The following is a 17,854-nucleotide window of genomic DNA, read 5'->3' on the forward strand; positions in this document are numbered from 1 at the left end:
ATTACGGCATGGTTGCTCCTCTTTGAGGCCTTGATTCGTAAGATTCTGACTTATGCTTCTTCATCGATTTCAGCCATGGATACCTGCACAGGGGGCTTGCCAAAGTACAACATGCACTATTTTTAAAAAAAAAAATATTGCAACTACTACTCATGGAAAGAGCAGTGTGATTGATTCAAAAAAATGTCTTGCTTGACTCTTGGACGAAATCCTCAAATGTGTTACAAAAATTTGCCCCAGTGTGGGCTTATTTTACGAAATCTCACAAATAAAAATTTGCCCCAGTGTGGGCCCATTCGATTGCAAAAATTTTGTCCGGATGACTCTCCATTTATTTGACCAAAGTAAGAAACTATGTTTCCTATTGTAACGACCCCACCTCCCCCTAAGGCATACCAGAGGGTTCGGCGGGCCGCCTGCCCAGCTCTCGCCGGGACTCAGTCGTTCGCTACAGTCCTCAATTAAAAATTGAAATAAATCACAAAAATAAATAGGGCATTGATTCAAACTTAAAGCGGAACTTATATACATTGCCAACCCAAAAGAGAATATGAACATCAAATATACAAGGGTTCTCAATCCTTCATACGTCCAGCCCGTGCCAAGCACTAGGCGAGAACCACTACAAAAGAAACAAAAGAAACAAAACTAGATTGGCTAGTCTATCTCAAGCTCACGTCCTCGCTCGCCTTTCCCTGTAAGGAAAACAAAACTAAAGGGATGAGCTAAAAGCCCAGTGAGGTTCCGAACACATAATCAGATAATCAATCCAATACATTAAACATGGAGTATCAATAATTCAAGAAACATTTACAATGGAAAGCGATAGTAACACATTCATTAAAAGGATACGGCTCACAAGGAGCAATTCGTTATTTCGTTCATTCGTTCTCCTGACATTTCCCCTTATTCCTCCAATCATTTGAAACTGCATTTTTCGTTTATCAATAACCCTCGTTCGATCGTTCGTTCATTCATTCATTCATTCACCCCCGTCCTGGCCGTTAGCCAGTCTCCACCAACCTACAGGGTAATACTCGAGTATACCGAACGTTCACCCAAGTCCCTAATCGCCCGACCGAGTCCGCTTCTGGCTCGAGACGACCGGTAACAAGGGGCAATGGCCAGTTCAGCCCAAAAGGCTTACATTCATGCGCAAGTAACATTTCAATCATTAAATCCTTGAAAATTGCACAGTTATTTAGGTCGAGTGCGATAAAGTACACCTTCGCCTAGGAAGCTCGTTTTGGAAATCATTAAAAGCACTTAACACTTTAGCAAATGATAACAACAAGCCATAGAATCAAATAAGGAACACTCACCTAGAAATGCAAAATATCGTGCAAAATATCCTTCCGGATATTACCCTTAATCACCAATGAAACCTAAGGTTGAACAAGAGAACATATTACAGTTTATCGAGCAAAACATTTAAGGGAAACAAAGAAACCCGACTAATTAGGAGTAAAACGTGTAAAGATGACTTTCAGGTAAGAAGAGGGTTGTTTGAACCCAAGGATGAAAAATCATGTTTTAAAATGGAAAACCGGTCATGGTATTGGCCAAACAAAAGCATACAAGTTCAAATAGAAACCTAGCCATTGGGCGAAAATTTGGGCAGCACGCCCTTTGTGTTTACCTAATTTTCCAGCCATTTTGGCTTCATTATTTTTCCTCAACCACAACCCAACATCACACATAAGCAATTCAATTCAAGAGCCGTTCCATAGGCTCACAATATCATAAGAATAAGAAATACAGTAATAACAAGTGCAGAAATTCAATTTAGCAAAAGACAGATTTGACGTGCGAATGCGGAAATAACATATCCGAGGCTACGCTTATCGGATTGAGGTAAAACCTATGCCGTTTCGAAGCTAAGACTAAGGGCTACAATGTTCATGAAGGTCACTTAGTCCAGTTTCTAATGTAACTTGGTCAAATTCTTGAATTTCTAAACCAGAAACCAATTCGTCTGCTGCTTTATCGCAGAACACTGTAATGGTCATAACTCAGTGTACAAAAATCCAATTCAGGTGTTCTTAGAGGAATTTTAAAGCTACTTCAGAACACTACAACTTTCATGTTTTGGAAAAACACTAAATCAGAATGGATCCTAGTCAAAAAAATGGGATAAACGGGACTTAACAGATCACACGGACTGCTTAGGAAATACTTAAAACAGTAAGGGTATTTTGGACTTTTCACGTCCTCGTTGCTCCGATTGAGCTGAAATTTTGTAGGCAGCTATAAAATTCCATTCTCCACAACTTTTCTTCTTTGACCTAAGGCCAAATCGACCTCTAACATACAGATACAAATTCGGACAGAAAGTTGGGAAAATTTTCCAGATTTTGGAATTTTGAGTTTCTAGTGCAACTTTCCTTAATTTCTTGGTCTAATCACTACCACAACACCTTATAAAACTTCAATTGCAACATATAAGCATCTTACAACAATTTGGGCAGAATTTCCACAAGCCCTAGTTCATCAAATAAATTGGGGAAAACTTCTAAAACATGCTCATCATCCATGATCTCACCACAAGAGCAAGTTGCCAAGCTTAATTTAACAAAATTGAAAGTAAAACTTAGAGAGATAAGCTCTCTTACCTTGACTAGAAGTCACTACAAGTAGCCCAAGCTTTCTCTTTCAAAAATCACACCACAAGCCACTAGCTAATCACTCAAGGACAAGTTTAATCGGTTTACTTTGTTTGTTTTCTCACTAAGTTGTTGGATTTGATGATGAAATGGAATGTTTTCCTTTGGGTTTTTCTTCTTGCTTCTCACGGCCAGCACCAGCAGAAATGAAGAAGAAATTGGCTAAGTGTTGGAGTTAAATGGATGGTAATGGTCTTGGTTAAGAAGCCATGAGGTGGTGACAAGTGTCACCACCACCACCTCTTTTTTTTCTCTTTCTTTCTTGCCTTTCTTGGCCACTAATTTCGGTCAACCTTGCTGCAATTTAAGAAGATATTATGTACAAAAGTCAACAAACTTGTTGGGTAAGAAAAATGGTGGTCAAGTGGTGCGTTCAATCGGTAATGCGCGGGACCCGCCGGATCGCGCCGTTTTTCTTAAAAACTCACGTACTAGGGTTTTTACTTCCCATTCACTAACCTTATATCATTGCCACTAGTCACATATTATTTCTCACTTAAAAGTCACTTTTAATCCCCAAATTAATTCTTACTCTGTACCGAAAATTCATCCGGCGAAAAATCGCGAAAACCCTAATTTCGCTCCAAACTTGAAACCGAAGCGTAAAACCCTATTTTCTAGGTTTATCTACACTTAATGTGAAATATTTGGGTAGTGGCCTTTGATAAATACTAATTTTCAAATAAAAGGGTATTTTTGAGAAAAATACAAGAAATTTGCGAGTCCTCACATTCTCTCCCCCTTAAAAAAAATTTCGTCCTCGAAATTTTACCTTCAGTTGCCTCAGACGAGTCCGGAACTTGTCGGTTGTCTAAAGCATAAACCTTTGCCGGTCCGTTAGTTCGTTTCCCTCCTTCATTCACTTGTGACTTAGCTCCATCCAGTTGCAGAGTATTGCTTTCACGTGACTGTCTCCTCGGACAGTTGCTAACTTGATGATCGCCACTTCCGCAGATTAAACATTTCCGCCCCTTTCTCCAACAATCGCTTTCGACATGATTTGCCTTTCCACAGTACCCACAGACCACGTGAGAAGCCATCTTTTTGCTTTCTTGAAAATTTTTCCCAAATCTGGTTTGGCTTTCTTTTGTAGATCCTTCACCTATCGCCCCTAATGTCCATGGTGGGTGGGACAAAAAGTTCACTTTTTGCACTTTGGAAGGGACTCTCGCTTCACTTAATTCCTCCACTACACTATTCGATGCACTCCTTTTCTGGGTCTGGGAAGCTTTTATCTGTGCCTTTGCAGTCTCGATTCTTTGAGCTTTCTCAAGGGCCTCCGTAAACGTATTCACTTGTACTGCCGCTAATGCTTCTTGAAGTTCCAAATTTAATCCTTGTATAAACCGTCTTACTCTTCGCCGTTCTGTGGCTACCAATTCAGAAGCAAACTTGGATAGTTTCGTAAATTTCGTTTCATATTCGGCCACACTTAACGTTCCCTGGCGTAGTCCAATAAACTCTTCCTCTCTCCTCTCTTCAACTAAAGGAGGGAGGTATTTCTCGTTAAATTCCCTTATGAAATTCGTCCATGTCCATACGGTCTGTTCTCTTTCCCATTTTGCTTTAATAACGTTCCATCACGCTCGGGCCGATCCATCAAATTGGAACACCGCAAAGTTTACTTGTCTTTGCTCGGTGTAGTTCAAGACGGTGAAAATATTAATCATGGCCTCTAACCATTGTTCGGCTATATCCGGATCAGATCCTCCAAGGAATTTCGGAGGAGTAAATTTCTGAAACCTCTCAAGAGCCTTATCTTCTCCGATTTCAGGGTTCCGGGGTTGATTCACGGCCATTTGGCCTTGTTGATCCACCAGTCTTGCCAAGATATCTGTCATTTGTTGCATTACCGTTGCCATTTGGTCTTCGGCTTCAACCCTCGTTCCTTGCTCTTGTGCAGCTGTTGTTTCTCTTTCCTCTCTTGGCTCTTGAGCTCGTTCATTCCCACGGCCACGTCCACGTCCACGGCTACGTCTCCCGTCCATATATATGTTTTCCCTCTCTTTTCTTTTCCCCCAAAAGGTAATTTAGTAAATAAACACGATAAGGTTACTAAAGTAACTATTGAGGGCACCAAATATTCAAATAAACATATATCCACATAACACGCCAGACCAAGAAGACGGATAAGCAAATACACAAATACATATCAAGTTGGACAGATAACCATGTACATACAGGTATACTAACGTCATGTAGTAACAATATATAGGTAAATCAAAAGGAAAAGGTGAAGTCACCCCAGTATCAGCCCGTCTGGTCTCTCACGTCACTTACTATCCAAACTAGATGTTCCTGACCTCTTGTGCTCATTCTAGTCAGACAAAACCTGTTCATGTTCCCAAAATACAAGTCTCAAGTATTTAGCAGCACCTCAACTATAGAGTACTCAGGCACGAGAATCCGAAATAAGATAATTCACATCTCGAGCTGCAGTCTCAAGAGTAAACTATCTACAATCGGAATTCCTACCTGACATACCTATCTATGGTCTTCAGATACCATGAGAAAGATTTAAGGCCTATAACATTCGCAATTCATAGCTTCACTTAGTCCCTCATACTTTTTCACCACTTAGTCCAGGGTCACTCCACGTAGAAACCACGCGAATCAGCTATAAGTTTTATCCCTCAATCGCTTAACTTTCAAGCCCAATCAAATCCCACAGTCCGGTATCCTAATCTTTAATCTAGGATACACTACAGAGATCTGAAGCCTAAGCTATGATACCACTTGTAACGACCCCACCTCCCCCTAAGGCGTACCAGAGGGTTCGGCGGGCCGCCTGCCCAGCTCTCGCCGGGACTCAGTCGTTCGCTACAGTCCTCAATTAAAAATTGAAATAAATCACAAGAATAAATAGGGCATTGATTCAAACTTAAAGCGGAACTTATATACATTGCCAACCCAAAAGAGAATATGAACATCAAATATACAAGGGTTCTCAATCCTTCATACGTCCAGCCCGTGCCAAGCACTAGGTGAGAACCACTACAAAAGAAACAAAAGAAACAAAACTAGATTGGCTAGTCTATCTCAAGTTCACGTCCTCGCTCGCCTTTCCCTGTAAGGAAAACAAAACTAAAGGGATGAGCTAAAAGCCCAGTGAGGTTCCGAACACATAATCAGATAATCAATCCAATACATTAAACATGGAGTATCAATAATTCAAGAAACATTTACAATGGAAAGCGATAGTAACACATTCATTAAAAGGATACGGCTCACAAGGAGCAATTCGTTATTTCGTTCATTCGTTCTCCTGACATTTCCCCTTATTCCTCCAATCATTTGAAACTGCATTTTTCGTTTATCAATAACCCTCGTTCGATCGTTCGTTCATTCATTCATTCATTCACCCCCGTCCTGGCCGTTAGCCAGTCTCCACCAACCTACAGGGTAATACTCGAGTATACCGAACGTTCACCCAAGTCCCTAATCGCCCGACCGAGTCCGCTTCTGGCTCGAGACGACCGGTAACAATGGGCAATGGCCAGTTCAGCCCAAAAGGCTTACATTCATGCGCAAGTAACATTTCAATCATTAAATCCTTGAAAATTGCACAGTTATTTAGGTCGAGTGCGATAAAGTACACACTCGCCTAGGAAGCTCGTTTTGGAAATCATTAAAAGCACTTAACATATTAGCAAATGATAACAACAAGCCATAGAATCAAATAAGGAACACTCACCTAGAAATGCAAAATATCGTGCAAAATATCCTTCCGGATATTACCCTTAATCACCAATGAAACCTAAGGTTGAACAAGAGAACATATTACAGTTTATCGAGCAAAACATTTAAGGGAAACAAAGAAACCCGACTAATTAGGAGTAAAACGTGTAAAGCTGACTTTCAGGTAAGAAGAGGGTTGTTTGAACCCAAGGATGAAAAATCATGTTTTAAAATGGAAAACCGGTCATGGTATTGGCCAAACAAAAGCATACAAGTTCAAATAGAAACCTAGCCATCGGGCGAAAATTTGGGCAGCATGCCCTTTGTGTTTACCTAATTTTCCAGCCATTTTGGCTTCATTATTTTTCCTCAACCACAACCCAACATCACACATAAGCAATTCAAGTCAGGAGCCGTTCCATAGGCTCACAATATCATAAGAATAAGAAATACAGTAATAACAAGTGCAGAAATTCAATTTAGCAAAAGACAGATTTGACGTGCGAATGCGGAAATAACATATCCGAGGCTACGCTTATCGGATTGAGGCAAAACCTATGCCGTTTCAAAGCTAAGACTCAGGGCTACAATGTTCATGAAGGTCACTTAGTCCAGTTTCTAATGTAACTTGGTCAAATTCTTGAATTGCTAAACCAGAAACCAATTCATCGGCTGCTTAATCGCAGAACACTGTAATGGTCATAACTCAGTGTACAAAAATCCAATTCAGGTGTTCTTAGAGGAATTTTAAAGCTACTTCAGAACACTACAACTTTCATGTTTTGGCAAAACACTAAATCAGAATGGATCCTAGTCAAAAAACGGGATAAACGGGACTTAACTGATCACACGGACTGCTTAGGAAATACTTAAAACAGTAAGGGTATTTTGGACTTTTCACGTCCTCGTTGCTCCGATTGAGCTGAAATTTTGTAGGCAGCTATAAAATGCCATTCTCCACAACCTTTCTTCTTTGACCTAAGGCCAAATCGACCTCTAACATACAGATACAAATTCGGACAGAAAGTTGGGAAAATTTTCCAGATTTTGGAATTTTGAGTTTCTAGTGCAACTTTCCTTAATTTCTTGGTCTAATCACTACCACAACACCTTATAAAACTTCAATTGCAACATATAAGCATCTTACAACAATTTGGGCAGAATTTCCACAAGCCCTAGTTCATCAAATAAATTGGGGAAAACTTCTAAAACATGCTCATCATCCATGATCTCACCACAAGAGCAAGTTGCCAAGCTTAATTTAACAAAATTGAAAGTAAAACTTAGAGAGATAAGCTCTCTTACCTTGACTAGAAGTCACTACAAGTAGCCCAAGCTTTCTCTTTCAAAAATCACACCACAAGCCACTAGCTAATCACTCAAGGACAAGTTTAATCGGTTTACTTTGTTTGTTTTCTCACTAAGTTGTTGGATTTGATGATGAAATGGAATGTTTTCCTTTGGGTTTTTCTTCTTGCTTCTCACGGCCAGCACCAGCAGAAATGAAGAAGAAATTGGCTAAGTGTTGGAGTTAAATGGATGGTAATGGTCTTGGTTAAGAAGCCATGAGGTGGTGACAAGTGTCACCACCACCACCTCTTTTTTTTCTCTTTCTTTCTTGCCTTTCTTGGCCACTAATTTCGGTCAACCTTGCTGCAATTTAAGAAGATATTATGTACAAATGTCAACAAACTTGTTGGGTAAGAAAAATGGTGGTCAAGTGGTGCGTTCAATCGGTAATGCGCGGGACCCGCCGGATCGCGCCGTTTTTCTTAAAAACTCACGTACTAGGGTTTTTACTTCCCATTCACTAACCTTATATCATTGCCACTAGTCACATATTATTTCTCACTTAAAAGTCACTTTTAATCCCCAAATTAATTCTTACTCTGTACCGAAAATTCATCCGGCGAAAAATCGCGAAAACCCTAATTTCGCTCCAAACTTGAAACCGAAGCGTAAAACCCTATTTTCTAGGTTTATCTACACTTAATGTGAAATATTTGGGTAGTGGCCTTTGATAAATACTAATTTTCAAATAAAAGGGTATTTTTGAGAAAAATACAAGAAATTTGCGAGTCCTCACACCTATCATATAATTGTGAAGACAATTAAACGTCTTGCTTAAACTCATACAGAAAATTCATGATGAATTTCTCAAAATAATACCAAATTACAGAAGATTTCTTCCTCACTTTAGCATCGATAGGGTAACGGGTTACCACTTCTTGTTAGCTCGTCTTTCAGGACTAATCGAGTGGGTGTTATTTCTGATTTTGAGGGGGCTAAGGGAAATGAGAGGTCAAGATTTGTCTTATTCTTGTGCCCAAATTGTATGTAATCCCTTCAAAATCACATCTTAGTGAAAGCAAATAGTTTGTCACCCTTATTCCTTAACAAAACTTAGTCAACGTATAAGCTTTAAACTTGTAACAAATGGATAGAAACTATAGCTAAGCATGTGGAAATGGTTATGGCCTTATGATCCCGAATGATTGATGGATTTTTTAGAAGCATAATCCTCACTTCGAGTTGTCATGAAGGATAAGTCAACGATGGACTTTATGAGCTTGTAATGTGGCTTGAAAACGATAGTTAAAGAAATAAGATTTTAAGGACATTGCACCGAAGATCGCATTTCTAAAATTGCCCCAGTTTTGGACTTGAAAATCTTGACCTTTGTTTGACTTTTATAATCACTCCACAGGGACTTCAGCATTGAATCTTTTTGCATTTTTCTTTTGCATTTATTTCGCTCGCTTTTCTCTTTTTCTTTTCAAGGCGCCTTGCGGGTTTTTACATGACAAGCAGTGTCAACCACACACCTAATCAATTCAAAAATACATCCAAAAAATTTCTTGGCATCAGTATATGAACATCACTTGCCAATTAGAAAATTTCTTGACAGAGATATTGCAAAGAACAGAAGTCAGGACTTTCGGCTTTTGTAATGGGGTCTGGTGGGGTGTTTAGAAAAGTTAAGACTTGAAGGCAGATTTCAAGAGTGGTTTAAATAATCTGAGATCGTATTGTTGCGCCAACCCTATTTTAGGGTTAAATCAAAACTTGCCCCAGTTCATTCTCCATTGAGGCTTTTTCCTTCATTTTCCTCTTTTCCTTTTCTTTTCTTTCTTCTCTTTTCTGGTCTTCGGTCATTTCATTCACCGAGGTTTTCTTTTCTTTCGCTTTCTTTCGGCCTTCCTTAAAAAATTAAATTTGCCCCAGTTTGGGGTTTTTCTTTTCCCTTCTTTTACAAAACTCAATTTACCCCAATGTGGGGTTTGCGATTCTCAGGGTTTGCCAAACGAAATAATTTATTCTGAAGGTTCAAAAGGGATAACTAGGGATAGAATGTTTGATTAGAAAGGAAGATGGCCTGACTTTCGTTCCATTCCTCACATTGACTTTGAAATGAAACTTTCATTAATTCGAAATTTCTTGCATGTATCTGAATTAATTGATTGAAGAAGACTCTTGTTCATCCATATCTGTGAAATATAAGTGACTCGCCGGATGTGACAGCCCCACTTTACCCTAAGGCGAACCAAAGGGTTCAGCGGACTGCCTGCCCAGCTCTCGCCGGGACTCAGTCGATCACTTCAAGCAATCATCGGAAAACCCATAAAAGAACACAACAACGATCCAACTTAAAAGAAAATTTATATACAAAAATATCTCAAAAGAACTACAATCGTCAAATATACAGAGGTTCTCAAATCAACATACAACCAGCCCGTGCCAAGCACTAGGGCGAGAACCATTACAAAAGAAAACCAAGAGCTAGACCCAGCTAGTCTATACAGGCTCTCGTCCTTGCACGCCTTCCTCTATTCCTTTGGATTTTCTCAAGAGCTTCCGTAAAGGTATTAACTTGAACCGCCTCTAAAGTTTTTTGGATCTCTAGATTCAATCCTTGTATAAACCGTCTCACTCTCCTTTGCTCCGTAAGTACCAATTTAGGAGCAAATTTAGACAATTTAGTGAATTGTGTTTCATATTCGGCCACACTTAGGGTTCCCTAACGTAACCTAATAAAATTGTCCTCTGTGAGGATCCGAAAATTTTCTTATTTTCGTCATATATTACTGGTTTATTTAAATAGTTATTCACTCATTTTCTCCAAATTATTTAATTCGACTACTTAAAATCCATTTATATGAAAAAACACCTCTCTTATGTTTTTAAAGCATTTTGTTAGAAAATTTACTTTTCGAAAACTCGTTTAGTTCGGAACGAGTACACATTTTTCGAGGCTATATTTGAATCGAGAGTATATTAATTTTGGAGAAGTAAGAATGATAAATAGTAGATTAAGAAAAGTTAATTTGAGGTTTGAGGAGTTAAAACTCGACTCATGTGAGGACTCGCAAAATTTATTATTTTAAATTTCATTTCGAGCTTATTTAAATATTTAATTGCCCATTTACTCCGAATATTATTTTCTAGTCTATTTAGACCTAATTACACGAGTCTATAGCTTAATTATATTTTTAAAGTGACTTGTTTCAAAATTTAATTTTTGAAAGCTCGTAAAGTGAGAATAGTGAATACGCGATTAGAGTAAATAATTGAATTGAGGATACAAAAAACTTGAAAAATTGGAGACTTGTACATTAGTCTTAAAATAGGTATTTTTATGCTTAAGTGCTCAATTATTAGTTAGTAATACTATCGTTATAAGAATTTCTTAGAGATTTCGCTCTATCGCGTATAAATTGGAAGTACGCATTTTTATGCGCGCGATTAATTGAAGGACCTTAGATTTTTATTTTGGGACTACTAAGAGTGAATAACGGTGATATGAATGTAAGTGCATTAGAGGTTTAGTGCACTAGTGCAACAAACTTAAGAGGAATCGAGCACAAAACGCGCGCGTACGCGCACTATTCCTAGTTGACTTTTGAAACAACTTTTGGCCAAATTTTAAAGCTTCTCACGGAAGCTTACCATCAGCATTAGCTCTTCTTTTCCTGCTCCAAACAGCTGACCAAGAGGAGGAGAAAAACAGCTTCAATTTCTTCTCGATTTCTTTACTAAATTCTCACCAAATCACCTCCAACTTCAACCACACTTTGCTAAGCAATTGGGGATTATCTTAAGCTACCAAAGACCTTGCTTTTCCACGGTTTTTGTGAGCTCTAAGAGGACCGAAATTTCTGTTTAAGTCATCAATAAAAGTAAGTAACGATCAACCTTGATAATCTTGAATAATGGAAGTTCTATTGCACATCTAAGCTTATGCATGCATGTGGGTAGCTTGTTTATGTTGAAAACAAATGGTTTTGTGAGCTCTATGAACTCCCACATTTGATGGATGGACTGATTTGATGAATGATGATGTTATTAATGTTAGTTTGGTGCTTAAATTAGTGAAATAATGTTGGGTTGTCGACAGAAATTTAAGGATGGTGCAATGACTAAAAGTGACCATTTTGCCCCTGCTATGTTCATGCACTTTGATGCAAAATTTCGAGGTTCTAATGGATTGTTTATGTTTTTTACATGTTATAGTAAGTGTGTAAAAAGTTTCATTGAAAAATAACTTGATTTGGTCACACAAATGTTGGAATTTCGAAAGCTTAGAAAACTGGAAAATGTTCCTGTCACTGCTCAGGCAGTCGTCTTGTTTCGGCTATAACTCATCCCTCCGATGTCGGAATCGAGTGCCGTTTGTGGCACTGGAAACTAGACATTCCCCGATTTCTGTTGGTATAAAATGCACATTCTGATTCCACTTGAGCAGTCTGTACCAACCATTTAAACACGACTGCCCTGTTTCTCGTGTACACTGGAACCCTGTTTTGAACAGCGAGTTAATGCTCAAAAATGATCTAGTCGTGAATAGATTTTGAAAATGATTTCTTCTGTGAAATTGTAGTCTTATGAATCTAGTTTTCAATGCCACCAACCATGCTCAAATTCTGAATTGAATTGAGTAAATTATGACCAGATTTCGAAACTGACTCTGTAGGCGAAAACCCTCATTATGGGCAGATTGTAACCAATATTGATTTGGGTCTTGCTATTTGAAAGTTTTGGTGTAAATCACCTACCAAACACATCTTTGATTATTATTAGACCTTTTCTACACCAATGAACCATGTTTGAGGAATTTTCCTTGGCCAAATGCTTGAAAATGGAAAAACGGAAGTCCAAGGCAGATTTGCCATGGAACTCCTTAGAACTTTAGTGGTTTTGTTAACCATCTTTCCGTACGTATTTTTCTATGAAATTTTACAGAGAAATAGTCCCTATATGGTAGTGTTGTACTGCTAAATTTGGTACCATTTTGAGTCCATTTCGCTGCTCAACTAAACTTCCAAAGTTCATGATTTGAGTTTGGAAAACCCTTGATTAACAAGGAAATCTTAGTAATTTTGAGCTACCATGTCTTGGTGCTCAAAACTCCAAATCTTGTTCTATTTGTTTTTTTTTTAAACTTGGATTGCAACTCTAATAGAGTTCCAAATTTTAGAGGTTAGTTCGGATCAAGTGAATTTTACCGAATTTTCAAAGTTGGCTAAAAACCAACCTAAATCTGTCTTCAATGCCCCAGAACAGCAACTTTGAGCTAAATTTTGGATATCTTCCGTTTGGAATCATGGAAAATTGTCTTCTAAGAACTTTTAGTACTTTCTAAGAGGTTTCCAACGGTACCAATTTTTCCAATTCTGGACTTATAGAGAATGAGATACGATTTTTCAAAGTATGGGTGACAAATCTGAAATTTCCGAACTTAAAGGAAATTGAGGGTTGCGAACTCTCTATTTTCCTTCGATATTGCTAAACCGTTTTACACTTGATTTCAAAATGAAAATCAGATTTCACTTGTGTTTTAAAACCCCATTTTTGAGCCTCGATTTACGAGTAATTAAGGCTCATTTTCGTGAAATTTTCTTAGATTGTACAAGTGTGCAATCTTCCTCGATAATTAGGGGTTTTAAGCGATAGTGTGTAATAGACAATTACTATTTGCTCAGGTGCTCAAGGAGACCTTCAAGAGGATCTCGACGGGAACACCTAAAGCCTCGTTTATGCACTTACTCCCTTGTTTCGATTGGTGAGTGTCAAGTGCATGAATTTGTTGCTAAGTGATTAACTGTTTCTCATCCGTTATACGAATTTGAACTTTGTGAGACGAATGTGTACTTTACCGCACTCGTTCTCCTTCAAATGAAATTATATTCGTATTTGGCTATGTGAATTCATATTCGATTTGTACTTAGTAATGTGGATGTGATTCATATTTGTGATTCCTATTTGGAATCGTCGATTTGAGGGTTGCTCATCGACTTATATTCGTATTCGTATTCGTATTCGGGGGATGCCTAAACTCGTTGGCTAACTTTGCGAATCGAGCCAGCATAGGCTTGGTCGATAAGCTTAGCAAAACATGAGATATTCGTAGAGCATGATCTATTGGAGAGATCTTGCTCGGCATTACTCGCGTAGTATTGCCATGATATACTCGAGTATTATCAAAAACTTTGATGAGCGGGCCCGGTAAGGGGGTGTAACGGTGACGGGATTCGAAGTAAAGTGGTGTATCTACGGATTTGATACTTATGTGGTTGACGGAGTGTCAACATGAGATGTGATCAAGACTTTGACTCGACTAGGTGGAATTTAGCTCCTGAGAGCTACAGTATCCTTGAATTGTTTCTGTTTATTTTTTTTTCCTATTCGAAATGTGAATTATTCGAACTTATAGCTTTACTTACTATGTAATTTGTGGCTACTTGGATTACATATTTGCATGTGTGTTTCTTGGCCTCACTGAGTATTGGCTCATCCTAGTAGTTTGTTTTCCTTAACAGGAACCCGATTGGAGGGAGTTAAGCAAATGCCGACTTGAGGCACTTTTGTATTAGTGTTGTAATTGTAATCGACTAGACATTTTGGAGGTTGTATATTTTGGGGAAAGTGATTGTAAATTTGAAATTGTGATGTAAGACTGGATATTTATGTATGGAAATGATTTCGTACCTTTATTCCGACTTTCATTGTTAGTATTAGACTAGATTTGAATTGGATTTGTCTCGAATCCTGGCGAGAGTTGGGCAGGCGTCCCGCGGATACCCTTGGGTTCGCCCTTGGGAGAAGTGGGGGCGTCACATCCTCTCTCTTCTCTTGGACCAAAGGTGGGAGGTATTTCCCATTAAACTCCCTTATAAAGTTTACCCAAGTCCATGCAGTCTGTTCTCTCTCCCACTTTGCCCTAATAACATTCCACCATGCCTGGGCCGGTCCTTCGAATTGAAATATAGCAAAGTTCACCTGTCTTTCCTCTGCGTAGTTCAAAGTTGCAAAGATATTAATCATCGTTGTCAACCAATGTTTAGCTGTCTCCGGATCAGGCCCTTCAAGGAACTTTAGTGGAGAAAAATTTTGAAAAGGCTCCAGGGCCCTATGCTCTCCTATCTCAAGGTTCCTAGGCCGATTCACTGGAGTTTGGCCTTGTTGCTCTACCAGTCGCGTCATTTGTTGTATCACTATCGCTACTTGGTCCCCTACTCCGACTCTCAGTCCTCGATCTTGCTCGGCCGCTGCTTCTCCATCATGCCTCAATTCCTGTGATTGCCAAACTCCATGGCCACGACTAGCCCCCCATCTATGACTACGTCTTTCCTTCGTACCCTTCTCTCTCTCTCTCTCTCTCTTGTCAAAATAGGCTATATAGTACATAACAAAATAAATCGGCTAAAGCAGCAAGATAAAGGCATTTTCAAATCACAAAAGCAAAGATAAGGAAACATCCTTAGTATATTTATAACACACCAATTTCATACATCAAGTCACAATGATCCTGTACATGTCACCTGGTCAAAAACAAGTGCATAAGACAAAAGCAAGTACTATACATATTAATATTGACATGTTGTGAGAACCCTCACTTTAAAACACAATTTTCCCAAATTACTTGCCTTACCCTAGGATTTAAATCACTTATTATATGCCCTTGCATTATATTCCCTATGTGTTACAACATTTCCCATGCATTACATTTCATTTCCTTTTACTTGAAGTAAAACATTTTCTTGAGTTGGTTTTAAATAATTCACCACTTACATTTTACCAAGTGGTTTTATTTGTGGTAGGGACTTTATATAATAGTTTAGAGGTGTTAAATAGGTATTGGTACATTTGGAAGGGTTGAAACATCATTAGCCAAAGATTATGAGAAGATTGGACAAGAATTGGGCCATGTGGCAAAACCCTAGCCATGGATCTTGTTTGACCAAAAGATTAGAAGGAATTTAAACCATCTTGGCGCTTTTTTTTTTCTTAGCTTGGCTGACTTTCATAGCTGCCAAAAGAAGGAGAGAAACTCCATTTTATGCTTTCTAAACCTAGTTTGATCTTGAGAGAAAAATCAAAAGTGAAGGACTTGAGTTGGTGAGTGAACTACTTCCAACCCTAATGTGTGATTTCCAAGCTTGAGGCTCTTGGTTTGGTGGTTGTTTGGGTGACTCAAGCTTCTTACAAGAGAGATATATATTCTTTAAATCTTGGTTTTATGGTTATATATCATGTACTTTAAGTTTTAATGGCAAACTACAAGTTGTTTGGATGAGATTTGTGGTTAATCTTCTTGAACTAAACAAGTGGTGGTAGGGTTAATTAGTATGCATACCATGTGTTTGATGAAATGTTTGAACTTTGTTCATGGTTGTTTTTGAAGTATTAACCTGTTTTAGACCTCTTTTTGAGTTAGATTTAACACTTGATATGTTGTTTAAGTGAAAATCATGAGAGGATGAAGGTTAGATAAATATGTGAACTTGTGAACTGTTTTCTTTTCCTTGGTTGACCGGTGTTGGAAGGAGGGGTTTCCCCTTGAATTTTTGCCTTATTTGCACCTTAATCATGCCTAAGAAACTTGGCTAGACATTGGTTAAGCTCATGTGTGAGTTGGAATGAAATTTAAGCAAGTAAAGTGGTTGGTTGGACCACTAGTGGACTGTTTTGGTTTCTCTTGATGACTAGACTGCTATGGTCATTCTTAATCATGTTGATGTATTATATTTTGAACTCCAATGGTACTAGGTGACTTAAATCCCTGTATATGAACATTAGAGGACTGATCTGGGTGAGTTTGAACCAAAACAAATGAAGATAGCATTAAGAACTTGTGTATCTTTGCTAGGGTTTAGGGCTGATCCAGAGTTCGAAAATCAGCCGACTTGTCTGAGCAACTGGTACTGATAGGAGATGAACTAGAGTGTGTATTTGGTACCATTGGAAATCCTTCGAGTCTAGTTTCCAACTCCGCTGATGGAACCTGATTCTGACCTTCCTACAGTGAGATATAGCCGTTTTACCGAGACTGCTCGGGTGCGACTGTTTTACCCACGAAGAACATTTTAAGCTTGAATGTAATTTTTCTTTTGCCCAACTTTCTTGCACTTATTAAACTTGTTTTCTCATGAACTTTTACTGCATTTTGGGCCAAATTTGCATGATGAATTGTATGGCTTTAACCACTCACTTGGTCTGTTAATGAGCCTACATTTGAGTGGGAAATGAACCTAATTTGTTAACAATTTCACTCGTTGCCCTACGATTGGGAAATGAAGGTGGTCGTAACTGAGATACTTGATGTTTGACTACTGCATTGCTTGACAGGTGAGTGGTCCACTACCTGCTACCTGCTTATGTGAAATATTTGAATACTTGATTTACGACTGTTTGAGCTAAACCTTGTTTTGATAAAAATGGAGGTGAGCGTGTACTTTATCGCCCTTGACCTCTCTCACTTTCCACTGAGCCTATGTATACTGCCATTATGAAATGTGATTTCTCTATATGTGACTGTACTTGAGTTGTTTTGGTGATACCCCATCAACTACTGCTACTGTTTGGGTACCCAACCTCACAGGTGAGTCAGTTCCATCGAGCCAGTAAGGGCTTGGTCGAGAAGGCCGATAAGCCTTAGGGACTGTTTACTGAACACTAGAAATCGGTATACTCAAGTATTACCTAACTACTGTTTATGGAGTGTGGGCCCGGTAGGGGGTTGACTGGTGGACGGAGATTGGAGAAAGTGGTGTTCTACGGACTTTATATTCTTTAAATACAAACGTTGACGGAGAGTCAACGGACCCCGGTATGATCAAGCTCAAGGGGATTTGGCTTATGGAAGCCACATGTATCCTTGACTTGAACTATGATTAAATTGTTATTGTACTATACGGTGTTTACTTGGTTATATTATACCCTTATTTGGCTATGTGCTTACTTGTTTTACTTGGAACCTCACTGAGCTTTAGCTCACCCCACTCCCTTTGTTTTCCTTAACAGATCGGGAATGGACTAACGGTCAAGAGCTTTCTTAGCTTTATTTTGCTTTGAACTTGTAACCTTTTGTTTAAGAAGACTTTATTTTTGACTCCTGTAAGTTTGAACTCATAAGCTCGACTTATGTTATGTAATAGTAGTATGGAGTGGTAAGTATGACACTTAGCTTGACATTTTAAGTTTGGAAAGTTGGCTTGACGTTTATATGCCATTAG

This window comes from Coffea arabica, chromosome 4e (genome assembly GCF_036785885.1).
Source record: "Coffea arabica cultivar ET-39 chromosome 4e, Coffea Arabica ET-39 HiFi, whole genome shotgun sequence".
In the NCBI taxonomy this organism is placed as follows: domain Eukaryota; kingdom Viridiplantae; phylum Streptophyta; class Magnoliopsida; order Gentianales; family Rubiaceae; genus Coffea; species Coffea arabica.